The sequence below is a fragment of the Schistocerca serialis genome, chromosome 2, assembly GCF_023864345.2.
Source record: "Schistocerca serialis cubense isolate TAMUIC-IGC-003099 chromosome 2, iqSchSeri2.2, whole genome shotgun sequence".
In the NCBI taxonomy this organism is placed as follows: domain Eukaryota; kingdom Metazoa; phylum Arthropoda; class Insecta; order Orthoptera; family Acrididae; genus Schistocerca; species Schistocerca serialis.
Window position 1 is genome coordinate 590,507,199 of NC_064639.1, and position 25,353 is coordinate 590,532,551.

The 25,353-nt window shown below is 42.0% G+C and overlaps 1 protein-coding gene across 1 annotated transcript in view; it reads right to left on the minus strand.

Annotated features, from left to right (window-relative positions):
• Positions 1-25,353, minus strand: part of LOC126457614 (glucose dehydrogenase [FAD, quinone]-like) — a 223,855-nt gene that overhangs the window by 85,780 nt on the left and 112,722 nt on the right. Inside the window, exon 2 of the mRNA XM_050094069.1 lies at positions 4,621-4,764. The gene's annotated coding sequence lies outside the window, so the exon portion shown is untranslated. The remainder of the gene's footprint in view (positions 1-4,620; positions 4,765-25,353) is intronic.

A 25,353-nucleotide genomic window follows, 5' to 3' on the forward strand; every position in this document is an offset into this window, starting at 1 on the left:
TTTTTATAATACATTTGAATGTCTTTCTTTATCGTGATCCGATTTTGATGAAATAAGCCTATACAGTGCCGTAGCTACACTGAAGTTACCACTGACAAGGGAACCTCCCCATCGCACCCCCCTCAGATTTAGTTATAAGTTGGCACAGTGGATAGGGCTTGAAAAACTGAACGCAGACCAATCGAGAAAACAGGAAGAAGTTGTGTGGAACTATGAAAAAATAAGCAAAGTATACAAACTGAGTAGTCCATGCGTAAGATAGGCAACATCGAGGATAGTACGAGTTCAGGACCGCCGTGGTCCTGTGGTTAGTGTCAGCAGTTGCCGAACGAGAAGTCCTGGGTTCAAGTCTTCCCTCGAGTGTAAAGTTTTTATTTTTTATTTTCAGACAATTATTATCTGTCCGTCCATCCGATGCGATCACTTTTTTTGGAGTGATTATCACATCCGCAAGAAAACCTAAATCGGGCAATGTGGAAGAATCTTTTTACCCATTCGCCAAGTGTACAAGTTAGGTGGGTCGACAACATATTCCTGTGATGTGACGCACATGCTGTCACCAGTGTCGTATAGAACATATCAGACGTGTTTTCCTGTGGGGGAATCGGTTGACCTATGACCTTGCGATCAAATGTTTTCGGTTCCCATTGGAGAGGTACGTCCTTTCGTTTACTAATCGCACGGTTTTGCGGTGCGATCGCAAAACACAGACACTAAACTTATTGCAATGATCAGATACGTCAATGAACGAATGGACAGATCATAGCTTTGCGAAAATAAAAAAAAAAATTAAACTTTCCACTCGATGGAAGACTTGAACCAAGGACGTCTCGTTTCGAAGTTGCTCACGCTAACCACGGGACCACGGCGCTCCTGGGCTCACATTATCCTTGATGTTGCCTATCTTGCGTATGGACTACTCAATTAGTATATTTTGCTTATTTTTATCATAGTTCCACACAACTTCTTCCTGTTTTCTCGATTGATCTGTGTTCAGTTTTTCAAGGCCTATCCACTGTGCCAACTTATAACTAAATCTGAGGGGAGTGCGATGGGGAGGTTCCCTTGCGAGAAGCCCAAAATCCGCCTAGCAGTTTTGGAGACCAGCGTGTTCAAAGACAATCAGACAGATATAACTATTTTTCAAATTTATTATTAGTATAGATTATGTGCTGTGTTTGAAACTAGTGGACTTCTTTTAGTGAGAAATGCTCTCTTTATCAGTGCTGTTCTGCTTTTTGGATCCTCTTCGCTTCCTCCGTTACCCATTTTACCCCACGGTATCAGAATTACAGCAAGGCCTGCCTCTGCTACGTCCTCCCCAAGGTTTTGTTTATTGCTAATCTCATTTCCGCAACTCCTCATTGCTTTCGTCTTTTTTCGTTTTTACTATCAAACAACACTATTTGCTCAGTAGACTGTTCATTCTATCAACAGGGCCTGTAAGTAGTCCTCTCATTCACTGCGGATAGTAATACCATCAGCGATTCATCATTGATACCATCTGACTTTGAATTTAGATTCCATTCATGAACCCTCTTTTTGTTTCCGTTCGTTTCTTCAATTCCAACAGAAAGGTAGAAAGTCTGCACCACTGCCTTGTACCCAGCGCGTCTTTCATGGTCTTCCTTCATACCCTGTCTCCTATTGGTTCTTGTACATAGTCAATGATACCTATACCTATAGCTTATAATTTTTTTGAGAATTTTTAACATCTTTTGCCATACACGTTGCTGAAAGTTTTTTCTAGATCACCAAATCTTGTGAAATTATCCTGATTTTTCTTGAATTTTGTCACCTTTATCAAGTGCAACGTTAGAGCTACCTCTTTGGTGCTTTTACCTTTCCTAAAGCCAAACTCATCGTCATCCAAACGATCAATTTTCTTTCAGTTGTTCGTTGTATTATTCATCTTAACTCCTTGGATACCACAACTGTTAGCAACTTAACGTCTCCTCCTTACAAACTCCTTACTTAAAACAACAAAAGAAAGTAAAAGTTTTGAGACAAGTAATAATTTACGTATCTGGTGCCCTTTGAGGAGAGACGGCTAATTAAGGCATAAGTTTTCACTCTTTCCTCCCCCTTTCCAACTCTGCACTGAAACCATCAACAAGGCACAGATACCTATTTGAGGACTGAAGGGGGGATCAAACCACAATACGTGGGCATGTATCATGAAAATTCAAGTGCAACATTCGAATTTCAATAAATGACTAGACACAGAGAGTAAAGTAATACACTGAGTAAATCAAGCTACATTGATATTTGATGGCATTAACCGCTTTGTAGCCTGAATTCCACTCGAAAATCTCGATGATCGCTAAGAAAGAGGTTAATGCCAGATCCGAGAGTGAAAACGTCGTAACAAACTATACGCCACGAGGTAGCACAATATAGATTTGTTGGTTCAGTCAAAATAATAATTTATTCAGATTTTCTCCTTTAATTTTCCTCTTTTCACAGTTACACCTAACTTAGAACTATGGTGTGGTTTTACTAGAACGGAAAACTTAGATTTATTGGCAGAGTTCTTGGACCAATTGTAGAATACTGTTCCAGTGTCTGCAACCCTTAGCAAGTGGGAATGAGAAGAGACATCGAACGAATAGGTAGATACGTTGTTAGGATCGTAACAGGTCCATACAGCCGTTACGAAAGTTTAATGAGAATACTGAAGGAAGTTAAGTGGGAATCCTTGGTAGGACACAGTATAGTTCTTCCAAAACTGTGATGATTGCGTATAGGTAATCTACGCAGCTCAAAATGGGCTTTGCATCACCTCGCTTCCGAGAGTTACGAAACTTGTACAGGAAACTGGAGTACAGATCAACATAAACATTTCCGACCTTTTTATTGCTCATGAAAACCACACACTGCATATTGTACCACCATACAGAGGGACCTTCACAGGTGGTGGTCCAGATTACTGTACAGACTGGTATCTCTAATACCCAGGAGCACATCCTCTTGCATTGTTTCATCCCTGTATTCGTCGTGGCTTAATATTCACAAGTTGATCAAGGCACTGTTGGTCGAATTTGTCCCACTCCTCAACGGCGATTCGGCGACGATCCCTCAGAGCGGTTGGTGGGTCACGTCGTCCATAAACAGCCTTTTCCAATATATCCCAGGCGTGTTCGATAGGGTTCATGTCTGGAGAACATGATGGCCACTCTATACGAGAGATGTTATTACCCTGAAGGAAGTCATTCACAGGATGTGCGGGATGGGGGCTGGAAATGTCGTCCTTGAACACGAAAGCCTCGCCAATGTGCTGCCGATATGGTTGCACTATCGTCAGAGGATGGCATTCACGTATCGTACAGCCGATACGGCGCCTTCCATAACCAGCAGCGGCGTATGTCAGCCCCACATAATGCCCACCCCAAAACAGCAGGGAACCTCCACCTTGCTGCACTTGCTGGACAGTGTGTCTAAGGCGTTCAGCCTGACCGGGTGGCCTCCAAACACGTCTCCGATGATTGTCTGGTTGAAGGCATACGCGACATTCATCGGTGAAGAGAACGTAATGCCAATCCTGAGTGGTCCATTCGGCATGTTGTTGGACCCACCTTTACCGCGCTGCATGGTGTCGTGGTTGCAAATATGGACCTCGCCATGGACGTCGGGATTGAAGTTGCGCATCATGCAGCCTATTGCACACAGCTTGAGTCGTAACACGACGTCCTGTGGCTGCACGAAAACCATTATTCAACATGGTGGCGTTGCTGTCGGGATTCCTCCGAGCCATAATCCGTATGTAGCGGTCATCCACTGAAGTAGTAGCCCTTCGGCGGCCTGAACGAGGCACGTCATCGACAGTTCCTTCTCTCGGTATCTCCTCCATGTCCGAACAACATCGCTTTGGTTCACTCCGAGACACCTGGACACTTCCCTTGTTGTGAGTCCTCCCTGGCACAAAGTAACAATGCGGACGCGGTCGAACCGCGGCATTCACCGTCTAGTCATGGTTTAACTACAGACAACACGAGCCGTGTACCTCCTTCCTGGTGAAATGACTGTAACTGATCGGCTGTCGGACCCCCTCCGTCTAATAGGCGCTGGTCATGCATGGTTATTTCCGTGTTTGGGCGGGTTTAGTGACATCTCTGAACAGTTAAAGGGACTGTGTCGGTGATACAATATCCACAGTAAACGTCTACCTTCAGGAGTTCTGGGAACCGTGGTGATGCAAAACTTTTTTTGGTGTGTGTATATTGGAAGAAGGCTGTGCGGCGATTATGCTTTCACTAACATGTATCTCGCGGAGGGTTCACGGAAAAAGATAAGAGAGATTAAGGCGAGAACAGAAGCACTCAGACAGTTCATTACGCGAATGGAGCGAGGAATAGTGTTGATAATATTGGCACGATACTCTCTCCGCCATGCAATGTATAGTACCTAGCGGAGTTTTTAAGCAGATGTAGATGTGGATGTTTCACTCAGCCAGCTAGTCGATGATCTTTCAGCCTTCATCTCATTGTTTTCTTCAGACTGCTCAAACGGCGTTGAAATTTACCGAATTGAAAAGAAAATGTAATATATATATATATATATATATATATATATATATATATATATATATTACTGATTTTATATGCGTGCTCATCGACATACCTTGTAAGTAAGTTTAGGTGGGTGTGGTAACCTCTGGCGCTTGTTCTGTACTGCTGAGGACAGGACAGAGGCAGCTCACACGCGGACACCGCTAACACGTCGGTCAGCTCAGTCGGGTAGTCGGAGGCTGCGAGCTGGTGATAACTGCAACGTAACAAGTATGTCAGTGGAGGAAAATACCTACAAGTTGTAACGGAACTGGTCAGTAACTCAATTCCGCTACGTATAATACTTGTAAATACATTAAACTAAATGGATTATTCGATGCATTCCATAAATTTACTGTACGGTACAGACAGGTTCGAAATCGTAATTTCGCGCTCCATTAGTTTTAACGACAGCAATAAAATAGTATTGTACACTTATATCCAGAACATGTGTTCAAACATGGCTCTAACATTAACAGTATTTACGTTACTTTTATGTTTGAACACATACACTGCATGTAAATGTACAAAAGCTCCTATTTTTTTGTACGTTAAATGTATTCACTGATGCGAATAATGGAAACTACGAACTGTAGAAAGGAATGACGATAGTGGCTCGACGTCAGCTTGTGCAGGACACATATCGACATGCATCACGATAACGTTAAGAAATTTTGGGATACAGAGGTCATTCAATATAAACAAACATTGAAGAAATTAAAATAACATATTACTTATCAAACCTATCGGTTTTGGTGTTTCCAGAAGCCTGTTGTTCAATTAGTACAACATTTGCTATGGAAACTCTTTTACAAGTGTAACTAAGCTAACAACGAATCTAACAACGAAGAAAAAAAGAATTATTATTTATTTTTGCATATGAAATTGTAGGGTCGAATAGAACTATTTGAAACTTCCCTACAAGGGTTGAACGTTAAGAAAACCGACAAACTGCGGGGATGGATTACTGGCTGGAAATGGAGGAAAAAAGGTCCTATGAACAAGTGTTCGGAGATGGTATTGACAAATGAAACTTCTCCTGAGCACGGGCCGTGTGTTGCTTTTATGTTTCAGGCTGTCTGATTGACTAAGCTTACTGTAAGCAGCAGAATGGTCCGGTATTCATGTCGGGAACAAACCGAGATGGTGTTTGTGTACGACCGAGCTTATAGAAACGGTCGAGAGGCAGAACCTGACCCTCCACATCGGGTGTACGCAAAGTTCGTCTCCTGCCTGCACGTTCGTCTCTCTAAAAAGACACATTATGCCACAAACCCTCATAAAGAGATTGAAATGGGGTGTGATGTGGTGGGTGTCTGCGAGGGTACTATTTTTTCTGCCTCTCGACAGTCTCCATCTGCTTGGTCAAGCATACGGACCATCTCGGTTTATGCCCGACATGAATACTGGACCATTCTGCTGCTTCAATCACAGCCTACAACAACCAGGAACACACGGCACGTGGCCACAGAAACTTCATTCGTCAGCGCCATCTACAATGATGCTCTTCCGGACACATGTTTATAGGACGTTTCTTCCTTTATTTCCACTAACTAACCCGTTTGTGCATTTTGTCGGTTTTATTACTGCTCATCCTGTATACAGCCGCAGTACCATATGTGCAATAAACAAATCCAACCACAACCGTAGTCAACGCTGTGTCATCACTGAGATGAGAGATTTCCAAGTTATTAAATTTGGTCTTACCCATCTGTTAAGTACAGCTTGCTCTACTATTATCAGGAAAGTCGAAATTTTTCACAAAATGTTGGTTAGGTGGAATGATACTGTTTTGAATGAAATTCTGCTCCCTACTACATAGCGGTGAAAAGGTATCATTTTTGGAGCACTGTAGGTAACAGAAATAAATGGAATGCGTCTACAGTAGCTACTTCTTAGCGTGCATGTTTCGCATCAAATGATTGGACAGCCATTAAAAGAAGGCGTCGTTTTGATGAGACTATATATTGTCTGAGTAAGACGCCTTATTCACGATTATTGATTAATTTCAACTCAAAGATACACACGGTAACGGCAGCTCCACCAAAACATACTTACAATCAAAACAGCCTTAGGACAGACACATAACAAGCACTAAACTAAATGAAACACTTACAAGCACAAAAAAGCAGTGGAGTGCATTCTACAGGCTTTCAGAAGAAAAGCCTCGTCCCCACATATCATATACCACACAACAACAGGCCCCTCCATGACAATCTCATCAAATCCAACCACTTTAAGTCCTGTCTGGAAGACATCTTAATCATCGCTCTTGATCTTCGCTTTAATTAATCCTTGCATCCCGATATTTATGAACCTACAAACATAGATACCCCACATGTCGCACCACACTTATACAGCACTACACAAAATGACTAAAAACACAAGTAACAACTGAAGACATAGCACAAATACTCGCACTATAGAGAAACACCTAGCCTGATTATAACACTATGGTATACCGTCACCTCAAAGAATGTTTCATATCCTACCACAAATTGCTTGCAGTCCTTTACAGTATTGTCCTTTAGACAGGTTATTACCTAGAGAAGTGGAAAACATTCAAAGTCTTAGTTTTCATAAAACGTGATACATGATCATATCAGACCTCATCCTACCAACAACAGCCTCACTTCTGTTTGCACCAAAACCCTTGACACCATCCTCCAGAGCAAGAATTCTTAAAGCTTTCCTCCGACGGAACTCTTTGCGAATACTAGTATTCTGATGGAACACCTTGTTTATTTTGAAGGTCAATAAAATATTTTAAAAATGAGAAAGACTTGGTTTATTGAGTGGTCATTACAATTTTACATCGTAACTAATAAAGCAGGAATCACAATAAAATTTTAGAAAAGTAAATAGAAATGTCAAAATATCGAAAGAGAAAATCCGTCATGTTTTTATCAGCTATTTTCCGAGCCCTTATTAACTTCCCGCGGTCTACCAGTGTTCCCTGAAACACAGTTTGGAGAATCCTACTCTACAGCAATGCAAACGCATGCCCAATCCGCATGGCCTCCACGCGGCTACAGTGTGCGAGAGAGAGAGCTCGAATAGAATTCGCATACTTTGGTGGAAGTTTCCAAAGATAACCAATGCTGCTTCGCCTAATGAAAGCCGAGTGAGCACATGTACTACAGGGTCACACGAATGGCACAGCCGTGTGTGCAATACATTGTTGACGCCAAGACGGATTTCACGTGCGTGCCTTCACTTGCACATAGACTGCGAATGTGCAGCGTGCGCATTCGTGGTGCGCTTCCCTTCCACCAGAGTTGGGCGAAATTTATTCTAATGACGAATAACGAAGTAGAAACATTTGTTCTTCATCTGCGAATAAAAAGTGTAATGGACAACAAAGCTCAAATGCAAGACTGTTTATTATTCCAGTTCTCTGTCCGTTTTTAACCGAATGTACTTTTTGAAATTAGTTTTCAAAAAATGGTTCAAATGGCTCTGAGCACTATGGGACTCCACTGCTGAGATCATAAGTCCCCTAGAACTTAGAACTACTTAAACCTTACTAACCTAAGGACAACACACACATCCATGCCCGAGGCAGGATTCGAACCTGCGACCGTAGCGGTCGCGCGGTTCCAGACTGTAGCGCCAGAACCGCTCGGCCACCAGCGGCCGGCAATTAGTTTTCAGAACAAGTCTTTTTGTCAGGCATCTCAACAGAAACTTTATTCGCTTTTCGAAGATTCGCTGTTGTGCAACTAAAGAAAATACTTTCTACACATGCAATGAGGATATCGATGCGTTATTGCTCCAGAATTTTTCTTTATTTCAGGTTTATATATGACTATCAACACACAATCTTCGTCAGCAAAAATTGAGAAATCATCAAATTCATTGCAGTTTTTGGCAGATAATTGGTTATGATTCTACATTAGCTTCACTTCTCAAATTACATTCGAAATTAAATTTTCCTTTGACGTTATAACGGTGTCGAAACTCGTGACACCATTTGTTCATTTCTTCGGCTGTTGTATGTTTGCAGTTTGTAGTAAGCTTCTATTGGTCACGGACAGCAATACAGGTGAACTATTTGTTTTTATATCATGGATAAGACGTCGCTGCAATAAGTGTAGTTGGTGTAGAAAGGCAAAAAGTACTCAAACCCATTGTCTCTTCCGAAATTTTTTGATCTATAACCTCTATATAACTGCGTAGATGCACGTCTGATCGAGGAACCGCTCCTTGTTCTAAAGGAAAGCTCACTAAGATAGAGGTACTCAAGGTACCCTCCGCCACATACCGTCAGGTGGCTTGCGTAGTATGGATGTAGATGTGGATGTAGAAGAATAAATCCTAAAAGAGTTTCGAATGAGTCTGGACATCCATCAGCACACAACAAACGTTTTAGAAGTTCCTTAGATTTAAAGTCTGTTGACAGTAGTCATTAACAACTGAGTTCTAACTTTCTTCACTAATTTTGTAGCAATACAAACGCTAGCGAATTGCATAAATATATCAAAGAGAAAGCCATACGAGACAGTGTCAGCAGTTTTGGTACAATAGAGGAAGGTGCTGTAGGTAAACAGTTTCTGATGGATTCATTCTCATCCTTGGCTACTGACGTAGAGCACTTCGGCATGTTAGCAGCGGGAGGGGGGAAGTGGTGGCAGTGCAAAGTTATTTGAGTAGGGCCGCGTCAGTAGTGAACCAGCTAAGACCCCCCGCCTATGAAGTACTTTAGTGTTGCATTTGTTACGCTGTTAATCAAGTAAAGCTGTGTTCAGCCCGAAGTTTGGTTTGAACACTGCAATGCTTTAATAGGCAGTGCGGTGTTCCCCTGACGTCCGAAACGTCTGAACAGAACTATATAACCAGTTGAAGGAAATCTACAGTTCAACGTGTACTCATAAACACGGTGCAACTTGACTTGCATTTCTCTCAGCGCTTAAGTTGAAAGAGGCTGTAAGTAACAGAAAAATCATAGATCCAATGAGGTCGAACTCATAACTTTTGGCTTTGTAATTTGGAACATAACTAAGCCATCGAGGCACTTTTATATACAGTCCGTTACTACGTTTATCAAACGGAAACGTACTGAGCTAAGGGAACAAACACTAGTCATAGAATTTGGTACAACAAGCAAACATAGAAGATACAGTGGCATTCTACGTTATTCGTTATTTAAGTTAGAAATAATTAATTCACAATAATTTCGTTCGAAAAATCTACTTATTCGATTAATTATCCGGATAACAATTTATCTGAGTAACACACATCACTGTTTACCACTACACCTTGCACTTACTTCATCTTTCCTTTCATTGCAGGTAAAATTATCAACTGTGAGGAGTCCTGTTAGTTCATTTGCTCTATTTATGCACGTGGTCTTACAGTGTATCTGGGCTGAAATTTTTTTGATAAACCTTTCTCATTTGTTCTCTCTACAATGTGTCTCGATTTTGGTGCGACTTTAGCAGCAGACTGAATGAAAGAATTACTTCATCAGCTGTTTTTTCATGGACAATTTGTTCTACACCTAAATTAATGACTTCCAGTAACGTTTAGTAGTCGATTGTCACTTTAATTTTCGTTACGCATGATCGTACTCAATCGCTGTGATAATACTTGGTGAGTCTCAGGTACACAGCACACACTTTCTCCTTAGACAACATCGAAAAGCGACAGCTAAAAAGGAATACTAATCACAAATGCGTTCCAACACGCGGCTGGCCCATTGCGTTACGACGCAACTGTACAGAGTCTGCGATTCCTTAGCCGCCTAACAAGGCCACACAGTGACTGCATATCACTTTTCGAGTGCGCGCCGAGTGATACCGAGTTGGGAACTGTCGGCCGCGTGCTTCCGGAACGCTTGCGAAGCGAGTGATGGGCGGCGAGCGCTGCTCACGCGTTTGCGCCATGTGGATGCAATGCTCTGCCATCTTCACCCTACAAATTGATCTACACTTAGTAACATACCTACATGTTCCTAGTACCCAGTGTGGCTTCTGTACTAACTACTCAACAGATCACCTTCTCCTTCACCTTACCCACCTTACATCCCAAAAAGTAAAATGCATTTTTGTTTCCATTGACAATCAAAAACCCGTTTCAAAAGGTTTGTCATTCTGTAGTGCTTTTCAGACTACAGACCTAAAGGCTGCCCGTTGACTGTGTCCTCTTAATGGCATACTCCGTCTCTCTCCATCCTATGCACGTAACAATCATACACCACTGTTCATGCATGATTCAACGTACCACTGGTGTACTTTAAGGATATGTCCTGTCCCTTCTACTTCCTCTACGTTACATCCTATATACTGCAAACACTCCTGAACCCCGTGTACAGATCGATGGCCTAGGTTGGCACTAGCCAACCTAGGTTGACAGTACTTGAAACTCCGCTGAGTAGAAAGTGGTTTATCTGGGGGCACGGGCGCCCTTTGAAAAGAAAAGGAATATAATAGAATATGACAGAGACTCCTGACGGACGGAAGGAGGAGGAACCGTGTTCCTTTCGTGGAAAGCGATACGACACACTAGAACACTGCTGCATACTTGAGCGAGTGTTTGCACGAGAGTGCGGTTAGCTTTTCGCGCTGATTGTGTAAGACCCGCAGTGATTCGAAATAGACGGCAGTGCGTATAACGTGCCTCATGAGGCCAGATACGTCAGATTTAAATGCAGCCGTTATGTTAATGGCAACGTTTGCGACAGGTAATGCCACTAGCAGCCTTTTTTTTTTTTTTTTTTTTTTTTTTTAAGAAAGTACACTACTGGCCATTAAAATTTCTACACCAAGAAGAAATGCAGATGATAAACGGGAATATATTATAATAGAACTGACATGTGATTACATTTTCATGCAGTTTGGGTGCATAGATACTGAGGAATCAGTACCCAGAACAACCACCTCTGGCCGTAATAACGGCCTTGATACGCCTGGGCACTGAGTCAAACAGAGCTTGGATGGCGTGTACAGGTACAGCTGCCTATGCAGCTCCAATACGATACCACAGTTCATCAAGAGTAGTGACTGGCGTATTGTGACGAGCCAGTTGCTCGGCCACCATTGACCAGACGTTTTCAATTGATGAGAGATCTGGAGAATGTGCTGGCCAGGGCAGCAGTCGAACATTTTCTGTATCCAGAAAGGCCCCTACAGGACCTGCAACATGCGGTCGTGCATTATCCTGCTGAAATGTAGGGTTTCGCAGGGATCGAATGAAGGGTAGAGCCACGGGTAGTAACAGATCTGAAATGTAATGTCCACTGTTCAAAGTGCCGTCAATGCGAACAAGACGTGACCGAGACGTGTAAGCAGTGGCACCCCATATCATCACGGCGGGTGATACGCCAGTATGGCGATGAAGAATACTCGCTTCCAATGTGAGTTCACCGCGATGTCGCCAAACACGAATGCTACCATCATGATGCTGTAAACAGAACCTGGATTCATCCGAAAAAATGACGTTTTGCGATTCGTGCTCCCAGGTTCGTCGTTGAGTACACCATCGCAGGCGCTCCTGCCTGTGATGCAGCGTCAAGGGTAACCGCAGCCATGGTCTCCGAGCTAATAGTCCATGCTGCTGCAAATGTCGTCGGACTGTTCGTGCAGATGGTTGTTGTCTTGCAAACGTCCCCATCTGTTGACTCAGGGATCGAGACGTGGCTGCACAATCCGTTACAGCCATGCGGACAAGATGCCTGCCATCTCGACTGCTAGTGATACGAGGCCGTTGGGATCCAGCACGGCGTTCCGTATTACCCTCCTGTACCCATCGATTCCATATTCTGCTAACAGTCATTGGATCTCGACCAACGCGAGTAGCAATGTCGCGATACGATAAACCGCAATGGCGATAGGCTACAATCTGACCTTTATCAAAGTCGGAAACGTGATGGTACGCATTTCTGCTCCTCACACGAGGCATCACAACAACGTTCCACCAAGCAACGCCGGTCAACTGCTGTTTGTGTATGAGAAATCGGTTGGAAACTTTCCTCATGTCAGCACGTTGTAGGTGTCGGCACCGGCGCCAACCTTCTGTGAATGCTCTGAAAAGGTAATCATTTGCATATCACAGCATCTTCTTCCTGTCGATTAAATTTCGCGTCTGTAGCACGTCATCTTCGTGGTGCAGCAATTTGAATGGCCAGTAGTGTAATTCCATTTTGAAGTGATTTACGATTTCTGTTTTCAGAAAAAGAGAATAAAGAAAAAAACAGAGACTGCTCACTACTGGTTAACTGTAGTGATAATTTTTTTGTATGGTAATCAATGACCAAATTTCTGTGCAATTTCACTTAATAAATGTTAAAAATGTTTATGTTGTCTTTACTCAACCAATCGCTAGACCCTTTGCACATTGTGGCTCAGTAAACTGTAGCAACCCTCAGCAACAGTCTCCCACAATATGTTGACGACACCACTTACTTAGCTACCTATCACACCCTCCAACTCCATCAAGTCGCTCTAGTTTGATCCTCGATATCAAGAGGTAGGAATTCTTTGCGAGAAACAGAGTGGCGCTTGCTGTAATCCTCCCGTGCCATCGCGCTCAGTTTCCGGAAGGCGGGGCAAATGGGCGGGGAACTTACAAAACGCTTCTCCGCAGTCGGAATGCCAAATGAGCGCTAAGCTGATCGGCGAGGCGCTCGCCGCCTGCCGGACGGAGTCTTCTTTCTCGTGCCGTAACGAGGCAGACAGCTCACGGGCTGGGCCCCCATTATCGGCTCACCAGTATCGCGGGCTGCCGCACTCCCAGGGGAGGCAGTCAGCCAGCCTAAGCGGCTTACAGTACCTTCCGAGAAGAGCTTCAGGGCGGTCCTTTTGCAGCTTTACCTTACGTTACCGTACCTTACCTCACCTCACCTTGCCGTGACCTACCCTGTCGGCGCTTGTTTGACAAACACTCGACAACTAGCGCCCAACTCTCGCTCATGGCGTAGGCCCGGGTACGAGTGGCTTTCTTTACCTTTCGTGTAAACTTTCTGTTTTTTAGTGATGTTCTCTGCGGTACTGATCAGTACCACTGCTGTAAAACGCTATAGCATATTATTTTTACGAAAGTCATTTTGCGAGAAAGACCGGCAACTGGCAACACGGGGACCTACGAACTTCTCTTCGCCGATTTGATTCCAGCTAAGAGGGTGAGTAGGGCACGACTAGGACTTAAACGTATGTAAACAGGAAAACGCAAATCTCAACCGTTCTAGAGAAAATCAAGTTGAAAATTTTAGACGTGCTAGTACACTCTGTATGGTCGCTAGCATTCAAGGAGGCCGCAGCCTAGTGAGTAAGAGCGAGGTCTGTGGATCGAATCTCACTGTCGGTATTTACTTCTTTTGTCATTCTCACGTAGTTCTACCAACAGATATTTGTGGTACACCAAGAAATTGCGTGATTAGCGAGAACCGTTCATGAATGTAAACCAAGTTTCTTTTGGAATAGATGTATCAAAGGAACGATGCACATGCAAAAATTTGGCATACGTTAAGTTTGCTGTACATTGCAGTAATTAATGTCTTCCATGTTACTACTATGAATATCATCCAAATTCGTGCAGTGCTCTGTAGGCTACACGTTATACCCGTCACAATTGCAGGTATAATGACATAAATAAAATGACTGTAATGATTTGATTGAAAGTTCTTGTGTATCACCTTTTTTTTATTTCCAGTCTCCTTACCAAAATTTTTCTCTCATTTTTCAGGATTATGATAATAATGAATCTGTTGGTAATGATAATGAAGAAAAAGAACACGAAAGAATCGACAGCGAGATTCGATAGAGAGACCTTGCACCAATGAAACTAAGAGCTTACTCGCTCGTCTGCAGACTCACTGAATGCCAGCAACCCTGCAAAGTATGAAGGCAAACCTAAAATTTTCTAACCCGATTTTCTTGAAAACTGATGAGAGATGTGTCTTCCAATTTCCACACGTTTAAGTACTAGTCGTGCACAATGCATCCCGTCAGTCTGAACCAAATCAGTGGGAGCAAGTTCGTATGGTCTCCTTGTAAGCGATTTTTTTTATATTTTGCTACCCATTTCACTCTGCAAAATAACATGAGTCCCCAGAACAGCACTTTAGAATATGCATCCCATCTCAAGTATAAGACATATAATATCAAATCTGCTTCCAAGTCACAAATTTAGAAGCTGATTTGATCTTACAGGTTTTCAACTTGAAAATTAATATTCAGTATGAAAATTGTGATGGATTATACATGCATACGCTAAAGTGATGTTTCGTGGACTCACATTGATATTAATATGTCAAAAATCCGCCTCAGTTGCGAAATGTTACTGGTCTTTACCCAGGTTTCAGCTAGAGTAATCTACACTTCTTCAGAAGCACGAAATAAACTAATACATGCCAAAATAAGGCACGGTCAAACATAAAAAGCTAAAGTACCAAGTCAAGCTACGTTACTTAGCTGAGGAACAGCCCCGGCACCACTTAGTGGAAAGCGGTCGGTTAGCCGCGGATGCTACTGTTCCAACGTTTTCCACGAAGTGGGGCCGGGGCTGTACCTCAGCCAAGTAATGTAGCTTGACGTGGTACCACGGTACTTAAACTTTCTATGTTTGACCGTGCCTTATTCTGGCATGTATTAGTTTATTTTATGCTTCTGAAAAAGGCTAGATTACTCTAGCTGAAACCTAGGTAAAGACCAGTGACATTTCGCAACTGAGGCGGATTTTTGACTTATTAATTTATCACAGTTGCTGACAGGGCTGCCACATGTTAAAAATTCTTACTTTGATATTGTACGTCGACACAGGTAGCACAACAAAGAAATTCACTGAACAGCTGTCGGATTATGTGTCAACAATATTTCAAAAAATTTGATAAAGCTGTGGAGCCTGCATATCGAAACAAAACAGCTGTTAGTGATACCATCACCCTCCCCTTGCACGCTGGACATGAAATTGTATCATGTGTCTTCCGCAAACTCGATACCAACAACGCCATTATTTCTCCTTAAATGCAGTGGTACTTAAAAAAGTAATTATAATCATGATAGTTTCTATAATTCGTCGCACCACAACGAAAGGATTTCTGTGTACCCTGAGGAATTGTAAAACGGGCGAGACAATGTTTCGATGCTTTTGTTTTTACTGAAATTTTACAACTGTCGGATTTCAGCAGCTCAGAGAAGTAAGAGTTCAAAACAACCTCCTTAGAATTTAGAATTTTGGACATTATTCATACAGGAACTTCCATATTTCATTGGAACTGATCTTGGGTTATTCTGTTGCTAAAACTATTTTACAATGGAGATATTACTGGTCTTCAGATAAAAATATTGTTTTACAGAAATTAATTCAGGCGTTTTCTCTGCGATTGCATCTGATGTTCAACAATTTTATTAGTTCAACTTACAGTTCTTTCGGACAAATTTAATGGAATCTGTCTTCTTTGGAAGAAATGGGTTTTGTGAAATATCAAATGGTCTTTATTTATTAAGGATGCTACTAAACGAGTATATGTTGTGAAGAAAATGAGTCCACATTAGTGCGACGTTGTTCGTGTAGATGTAGTCTGTTGCTATACTGGTGCCTGAAGACTTATTTCGTCACCTATGTTTGGCTTGTAATGAATATACAAGAGTGGTGGTTTAAATCTTCTAATAAACACACCAGTTACCGATGTACCAAGTTAAATTCCAACCCATTCTTATCATGTATCATAGAGCGAGTGCTTGTGACAGTCCTGATGGAGATCCATCTTTCAAATGAGGACATTAATCTCGAAGGCTCCTTTGGTGTTATTAAAGAGGAGTAGCGAATGTACGGTACCGGTATTTATTATATTCCTCCTCTATTTAACTCTCACCAATACAAATAAGACCTTCACGATGCAGTTACATTTCAATCACAACACTTCTACTTCGCCCAGTGAAGATGCCGAATGGGATAGGAATAAAAGAAACTTTTTTTGATAACCGCGTTTGGATATCTAAAAGACTTACCAATCACCAGTGCCATTAATATTCACGCTTATTTGATATGTGGTACCGGTTGGATTTCGGTGAGAGTGTTGCGTGAACGTAGAAGAAACGTTGTGGAGACACTGTGTCATAAAACTGAGGTCTGTTTGAATCTGATCGACGGCTACGATGATGAACAATAAATATTTGTTAAGAAAGAGATGACCATTTCTCTTCGTGCCGTCCGAGTGATGTATGATCCTTTGTCCCCCGCTGCCAAGACTCTCTAACTTGACAGGCTATTCGTTGCTCGCAGTTTGGCTGTATGCCGCCATCACCGCACACAAGAAAGACTCGTTGGTGACCGTTAGGAGCTGCAGACCATAAATTATTGCAGTGATAGGAGGCAAACATATGACGCACATCTGCGGTCTCACGAAGCTTAAGATATCTTCCACTGGAAAACGGAGGTTTATGAAGGAGACAGATTAAAAACGCTCCACACATGTTCCCATAATTGATATACAAACGCCACAAACAGGAATCGAATGCTGATTGTTGCTAAAGTGTGATCTTAAACCACCTTCCCTTCCCATCCCGTGCAACCCTCGTCTTAAGCAACATCTCTTCCACTTCTCTCCCATGCCCAGTTCAAAGCCACACCCGTTTTTGAAAACAGGACAATCAGAGAGCAACTAATTAAACACAAATGTTCAGCTCCTCCAGTAACAGCTTAGTATTTTACTGTCTCATCCCATGTCTCAACTCCTTCTCAAGTCACACGCCTTTCTTGGAAATAGCCCAATCAGGCAGCTTGTTTTACGCGCACTGACATCTCCCAATAATAGCTCATAATTTTGCTGCCATATCAGTTTTTCCACATTTTCAAGTCATTCTTAAGCAACGCCCCTTTCCTGGAACAGCCCAATCAAAGAGATTCTGAATCAATACACATATTTTGCTCTCCCAATGACGACTCAGTATTTTACTGTTATATTTTTGCCACATTTTTCATCTCTTTACGAAGCTACATCGCTTTCTTACAAACAGGCAACGACATAGCTAGCTGTCCGTTTCACAGCTCAGTGTTTTAATGCCATAAAAATAAAACAACCAATCAGCCACCTTTTTACAATAACATGCGATAGGAGATGACATCATTTCCATACAGGAGTGACGGCAGCCTTATAGGTTGGAACAGACATACATATCTACTTCAGTTGTCTGTCTGTTGTGCAGGTTCATTATAGGTTTGTACGGTGAATTAGCAATTTCATAGCACATTTGAATTCCTGTCCAACCCAACAGTTTGTGCCAGCGTGGCACATGCTCTCCAATCATGGCAGAGGGTGCGCAGATTTGCAAGTCTGGCGAATGCAGTGCCACAGCGAGGCGACAAGGTGCGTGCATGCAGAGCATAAGAAGTCTGGCACATGGAAGCGAAGTGGCAACTTCAACTGGGAGCCAGTGTCAGGTGACCATGAGCAGTGGCTGGCAAGAATTCGGTGCTCCGTCGGCCTCTAACCTTCATCCAGTGGAACTGAGAAGCATGTTGCTTCTGGTGACATAGTTTACATCTGAGTTTATATCACAATATATAACTGCTCACACGTAGCAAATGATGACTTTCATGTGTCCTGCCTCCTCTATTACCCCTCACTTTTACTATCAAACAATGGAGAAATCACGATGGAATAAAGACAAAATTGCGAGAAGTACTCATTGTAGGAGAAGAAGGTTGACATAAAAACTTCCTGGCAGATTAAAACTGTGTGCCCGACCGAGACTCGAACTCGGGACCTTTGCCTTTCGCGGGCAAGTGCTCTACCATCTGAGCTACCGAAGCACGACTCACGCCCGGTCTCAAAGCTTTACTTCTGCCAGTATCTCGTCTCCTACCTTCCAAACTTTACAGAAGCTCTCCTGCGAGCCTTGCAGAACTAGCACTCCTGAAAGAAAGGATATTGCGGAGACATGGCTTAGCCACAGCCTGGGGGATGTTTCTAGAATGAGATTTTCACTCTGCAGCGGAGTGTGCACTGATATGAAACTTCCTGGCAGATTAAAACTGTGTGCCCGACCGAGACTCGAAGTCGGGACCTTTGCCTTTCGCGGGCAAGTGCTCTACCATTTGAGCTACCGAAGCACGACTCACGCCCGGTCTCACAGCTTTACTTCTGCCAGTGAAAGGTCCCGAGTTCGAGTCTCGGTCGGGCACACAGTTTTAATCTGCCAGGAAGTTTCATATCAGCGCACACTCCGCTGCAGAGTGAAAATCTCATTCTAGAAACATCCCCCAGGCTGTGGCTAAGCCATGTCTCCGCAATATCCTTTCTTTCAGGAGTGCTAGTTCTGCAAGGTTCGCAGGAGAGCTTCTGTAAAGTTTGGAAGGTAGGAGACGAGATACTGGCAGAAGTAAAGCTGTGAGACCGGGCGTGAGTCGTGCTTCGGTAGCTCAGATGGTAGAGCACTTGCCCGCGAAAGGCAAAGGTCCCGACTTCGAGTCTCGGTCGGGCACACAGATTTAATCTGCCAGGAAGTTTCATATCAGCGCAGAGTGAAAATCTCATTCTGGAAGGTTGACATAGTTTACATCTCAGTTTATATCACAATATATAACTGCTCACACGTAGCAAATGATGACCTTCATGTGTCTTACCTCTTCTATTACCCCTCACTTTTACTATCAAACAATGGAGAAATCACGATGGAATAAAGACAAAATTGCGAGAAGTACTCATTGTAGGAGAAAGAAGGATAAAGCGGCCAGGTTGGAAAAAATGGTCACTGCTTGTTTGATGTCTTCAACAGTGCTGCTTCCTATCGAGAAGTGACCAAACTAGGTGAAATAGACACCATTAATGTTGTCAGTGACGATGACAAAAGAACCTTGCTCTCTTATCGTTCTGAGAACACGTTTATGTTTTGCGATAATTTGATGTAAGGTAAGTCACTCATACTTTCGTTGCGTCAATTTTATGTCGAGCAATACATTTTAGTGATATCACTGTTCCCGTAATATCTTTTGGCTTACGAATATAAGCCAATATCGTTTCCTTCTGCTGTATTGTTTCGCGTGTGAACCATTGATACAGACAAGGCGTCCGCTCGGGAAAATTGGCCATGTTACACGTCGGGAAAAGTAAGGAAGGAGGCCATTTTCCTCAACGTATGGCCAGTATTCCTGACCTTTTTCAGTCTATTTATCCCACTGAGAATTAGCTAAATCCATATTTCATGCATAGTGTAACAATGGAAGTGAAGACGTTACAAATCGTTTTATATACAAAACTGATGTTCGTTTGCAAGAGCTCCAAGATTCCAAGAAAATACATCCGGAAATTAGAGCAACAAAGATGGGACCCTGTTTCGATGAAAAAGGCAACTGAAGCAGTGAAGAATGACAACATGCCTTTTTCAGCAGCAGCAAAGGAATTCAATATTCCACATAACACGCTAAAACGAAGGATCCTAGGGAAAAACAGATGTCGTTGGCAGTAAAAAGGTCATGGTCAGCTCAGAGAAGAATAAGAGCTCAGAGAAGAATAAGAGCAAGAAATCCTTAATCACAGTTTTGAAATGGAAAAGCGATTTTATACAATTACAGTGAATGATCTGAGGCGATTAGTATCCCAAGTGGCAGAGAGTAACGAAATACCATATCGTTTCAACAAAGAGCCTGAAAAGGCAGGCAAAGCTTATGAGAACGGCATCCTAACATTAGTCTTAGGTAGCCAGAATCAGCCTTCATGGCTGAAGAACAACGTTTAGCAAGGTGGATGTAGACAAGTTTTTTATAACCTTAAAACATTGCAAGATAAACGATTTTATCCTGATCATAGTGTGGATGAAACCGAGCAGTTCAACCCAAGAGAAAAAAAGTGTTTGGACTCAGAGGAGGACGACAAGTCGGACCCGCTGCTTCTGTTGACAGACGTTTGCTGTCGACTTCTGTAGTGTGCGTGTCTGCAGGAGGAAATTTCATTTCCCCTTTTGTGATCTTCCCTAGGCGAAGAATGAAGGTTGAACTTAAAATTGGAGCTCCGCCGGAAAACGAATTTGCATGCCACTCTAGCGGGAGGATGCAGAGTGAAAGTTTTTTGTATCGGTTAGAACATTTTTTAAAACAGGAAAAACCAACTGCTCGAGATACAGTTCTACTAATCTTAGATGGTCACTCTACCCATACTAAGAACATAGGCCTCATTGATGAGGCCACAGAAGATCATACACCTCTTGTGTGCTTGCCCCCACACTATAGACACAAGCTCCGACCTTGGATGTAGCATTCATGTCTCCATTTGAAACCTTCTAAACACAAGCTTGTGCAAAATTTGTTCGTAATAGTCCAGGAGGAACGGTTACACAGTTTCAACTAAGTGCGCTCTTGGGTGAGTCGTATCTTCGTGCAGCCGTTCCAATGACAACAATCAATGGCTTTAAATAGTGTGGAATTTTTCCTCTAGATCCTAGCGTGTTTACCGATGAAGACTACACTGCAGCTGCAGTTACTGATATTCCTTTGCATAGGTACACTAATATTGCGCCTTGTTCAAATATTGGTTCTTCACATTGCGAAATGCTGAGTCTTCTGAAAGTACTGGTTCCTCTGGATGCCTAACTGCTGTGTCTTCTTCAAATATGCCTACTGGTTCATTTGCAGAACCAACTTATTAGCTGTCTTCAAGTGCAGGCTGCCATCAGATTATAGGTGATAAGCCTTCTCCAAGAAAAGGTTCCCCTCGGCGTCGGACCAGTGAAGAACGTCCCTCTTAGTATCCAACAGGTGGGTATCACATAATCTCAAATCATGTAAAACCTTTGCCTAAGAAAGAAACTGTGAATCAAAGACAAACTAGGAGTAGTAAGGAATAGATTGCCGTAATCACTCCAAGCCTTTATAAAAATATGTTGGCCGGAGTTAAAAGAAAGAAAGACGAAAAGCTTATAATGAAAGAAAAAAGGAAGTTCGATGAAAAACAGATAAGGCCTATAATCGACAATGTAAGGCAACACAAAATAAAAGTAACAAGTTAAAAGTGATACCAAACGCTAAGACAGTTTGTGCTAAAAGGAAACTTTTTCAAGAAGAAACGGAAGTAGAAAATTCCACTGATGAGGACAGTGACCTAGACTGCTTTGGAGGCGATATCTAGATCTAAAGAAAATGAAGGATGCGTAAGATATCGTAGCCGTTAACGCTGGGCTCAAGAACTGTGCTCTGGACGTGATGAGGACGATGACAACTTCACGTCCGAATTTTGTACATGACTCAATATTATTTCTAAGTAGATAAATTGTGAATGAATTAGACTGAAATAGTAACCCATAGGTAACACTGATTTTTTTGGTTACATCGTTAGTAATTACTAAGACTACTCAATTTGTTGATCTTTTTGTGCCCACAATGTACTGCAGCATGTTTCTTTCTCAATTGTGTTATTGTTCTCCTAACAATTATCTATGGTGAAATAAAAACTGTAAGCCTGCCCATTTTTAAACTAAATAGTTTATTTTGGAATGGTGGCAAAGGACTGGCCACTTCACCCCATTAGTTGGTGAAAAGTGGCCAATACATAAGTATTTAGACAAACGTTTATATACCCTATAAAATATACATTTATCTTAGCTATAAATATTTGATGTAATACCCTACATTATGTAGATTCGAGATGTATATGCCACAAGCATCTGTGAATAGCCATGGTTTCATGGAAACTGAATTTCACTTACAGCGGCCACTTTACCCCACCTTCCCCCACACGCCGTATACAGTAGACAAGAAATTGGAGCAGAAACAGCTATTTAGCAGATTAAACCAACAAGAGATTTGCATACATTCTAACGCCATATTTGAAGAACAAATTAAAACTCACTTTCGGGTTAACGTAATCACTGAATATATCAGATTACGTTCGTCTTGTTTGAAAAGAGTAATTGCATTAGCATTATCTCTAATTAGCTGTTTCGGAATTTTGCTACATGTTTGACATCTTTCTATATCATAAAGTCGACCCTTACAAATGTATAGCTTGATACGATGTTATAAAAAATAAAAATAGCATACGGTAGGGCTTCATTGGGCGATGTCAGGTCGTCCTCACTTGAAAGAGCGAAAAATGCATCATTATTCAAAGCTTCATTTACTTGACCTAGTAATATAGATGCATATTGCTGAGGAGATATGGAATATATGTATATGTTCTTAAATTTGAGATCATTTTCATGAAGGAGGAGGCTAATAATCACACTCGTTCTTCAGAATTTGCAAGGGCCAGATATAAAGAATCTTCTTGTATCTGAAAATAGACCACCATGTTTGTGTTTTTGTGGTTGTAATCCGCTTTTGTCAGAAACAGGACTGATGGGAAGCTTAAGTGATACATCTAGATCTGCATCTTCAAAAGCATTAAGTGCCCTTCTGTTTTATAGCAACTGATATACGAGAGTTGTCTAGATTCCAGTCATTTGTAGGATAAAATTTGAACAATGTTCACGAAGGACGAGAAGAAGAAGCAACGTAGATCTCTCCTCAATCGTGTTACTAACAACTTACCTGTAGAATCTTCTAAGCCTGGCTACTAATACTACAATGCGAGATCAAATATGGTGAAAGTATTAAGAAAGTAATGGTGGAAAAAGTTCATAAAAATAACTATTTGCTCTACGAGTATTTCTCCACAACGATTCCAAATCGATTGAGACAGAATATCACTGGTCCATTGCCTCGCTAGAGACGTCCGTCGCTGAAACATGCGTTCTGAAAGTGGATGGAATTGCCTTAATTAAAAATTGTGCACTTCCTTTTAGGAATTCATTATTGTCTGAATAAGTAAGTTATTGATCATGTGCACAGTCTGAGAACTGCAACACTAGTAAAAGGATATGCATCTTTTATGCCAAGTAGCGTAATCGCATCGCAGAATGCTAGCTGGGAACGACGGAGGAACTAAAAGAATTTATAATAATGATGAACGTTTCAGCTTCTGCGACCCACTAACTATGACACTTGGGATCGCAAAGAATTACAAAAAAATTATTTAATCGCTCGCCATGAACTGGCAGTCACTCGCAGCAGAGAAGACACTAACTGTATTACCTCAGATAATGTAAGCACTCAATCGAAAAAAATATGATGGAAAATGACAGAAACTCGAGCGTCCCAGAGAGAGAGCAAATATCGTTATGGGGAATATTAAAAATTATCTGCGCCTACGTCTGGTATTCCATCATTGGAATTTAATTGAAAGCACGAGCAATAAATGCGTGGAGGTGCCAGATTAAATGCTCTCGAAACAGCAAGACGCATAATTTTAGCTTTTCAGTCAGCAGGAATTCGATTTCCAATCACTGCAGCATATCCGATGTAGTAAACACACAAGAGTTGAAGATATATCTGAATTCGTATTCATATCCTGGAGAGAACCACTCGGTCAATTTTAGCATGACAAAGACTGAAAAATCATGTGACATTCAGTGCAATTATCAGCCACTGATTTATGAAGCAGGAAGACTAAAAGGCGGAATAGAGAAATCCAGTCGCGGATCGTACAGACTTCTAACTGTGGCCCACACACTTCATCCGTTGTTCATAACAAGGCGACGAAATACTGAATTCTTTTGCCACTGAAATGAGAATCGAAATGCCAACGAGATAATAATTCCGATGAAACACGACAGCATAGTACCTAGTTATTTATGATGTTGTTAGTAATAACCTCTCCAAACATATGGATTGTAACAAGGCGCAGCCATATATAAGAGATTTGTTGTTATGTGTAAAACAAGAAACTTTGTACATATTGTGCGGTTAATTAAAGAAACAATAATTTTTAAAAGGAATTCATTCTGTTTAATTTACATTTGTCCTATATCGGCAATTCCTTTTTGCAGTTACTACCACTCAACACTGATGACGTCCGAAACCCACCTGCATTCCGACAAACTAACTTCTTCGTTGCTGAGATACTTGAATTCATCTTCTTTAATGGGTGCAAAACGTAATTGTGTACCTGTCACCAAATCAGTTACCATTGCTGAGCTGAACTTTGTTGTTATTCGACAAACACCATTGATTTGATTCTTCTCTCCCTGTTGGTAACTGCTGAACTTTTCATGGATTTTGCTCTCACCACACCCAGTTGTTTTACTGTATGCAAAACCTATTACCTCTCCTCTCTTAAAGTTATATATAACCTGATAGCAATAAATAAAATTAATGTTGCGGCAGTAAGGATCATACAAAAGCGTCCAAGGTGGGATTTTCCTCCTCATCATTTGCTCACACCTTTTACATTGCAGCTGGAGGGCTTTGTCAGCATTTGCAGAACCCATACAGCTTCGTCATCACTCACACACACACACACACACACACACACACACACACACACACACACACATACACCACACATGCTCACACACACATTCCTAGAATAGGAGTCATATATAGCACAACTGTAAAGCTTTGTCAGCATTCGCACAACCCACACCACTTCATCAGCGCACATCCGTTACTGAAAGATGGGGGCAGCAAAATTGGTTCAAATAGTTCTAAGCACTGTTGGACTTAACATCTGAGGTCATCAGTCCCCTGGACTTAGAACTAGTTAAACCTAACTAACCTAAGGACATCACACACATCCATACCCGAGGCAGGATTCGAAACTGCGACCGTAGCGGTCGCGCGGTTTCAGACTGAAGCGCCTAGAACCGCTCGGCCACACCGGCCGCCTGGGGGCAACAATAGTCAAGTACCCGTACAATACTTCTGTTGACTTTTTTTTCACGAAAGTGATACGACTTAGGAAAGGAGAAGGCGGGATAAGGGGAGATGGGAGCATAAAGTGGAGGGGAGAGGAGTTCAAGTTCACATTTGGCATTCCATTTCTAGTACCCTACAC